The sequence below is a fragment of the Morone saxatilis genome, unplaced genomic scaffold, assembly GCF_004916995.1.
Source record: "Morone saxatilis isolate NCDOM2014 unplaced genomic scaffold, NCSU_SB_2.0 Contig0, whole genome shotgun sequence".
Taxonomy (NCBI): Eukaryota; Metazoa; Chordata; class Actinopteri; family Moronidae; genus Morone; species Morone saxatilis.
In genome coordinates this window covers 19,799,857-19,800,406 of record NW_023339650.1, presented here as the reverse complement: position 1 = coordinate 19,800,406, position 550 = coordinate 19,799,857, and positions in this window count along the sequence as shown.

Here is a 550-nt window from a genome sequence, read left to right as displayed (position 1 = left end):
ACTGTACAAACACACAACTTTATTATCACTGTACAAACACACAACTTTATTATCACTGTACAAACACAACTTTATTAACACTGTACAAACACACAACTTTATTAACACTGTACAAACAACTTTATTATCACTGTACAAACACACAACTTTATTATCACTGTACAAAGACAACTTTATTAACACTGTAAGTTGCTGTGTTGTGGTAGTGGCGTATAAGTAAAGTTGTGTCGTTCTGTACATGTTAATAATGTGTCTGTACAGTGATGAACTGAAGTTGTGTTTGTAGCAGTGAATAATTAAAGTTGTGTGTTTGTACGTGATAATAGTTGTGTGTTTGTACAGGTGTTAATAAAGTTGATGTCTCGGACAGTCGATCAAATGATGTGTGTTTCTTTGCTAGCACGTGATAATACAAGTTGTTTGTACAGTGTTTAATAAATGTTTTGGTACATGATAGTAAAGTGTGCTTGTAACAGTGATAATGATAGTTGTGTTTTGTAGCACGTATAATAAATCGTTTGTACAGTGATAATAAAGTTGTGTGTTTGTA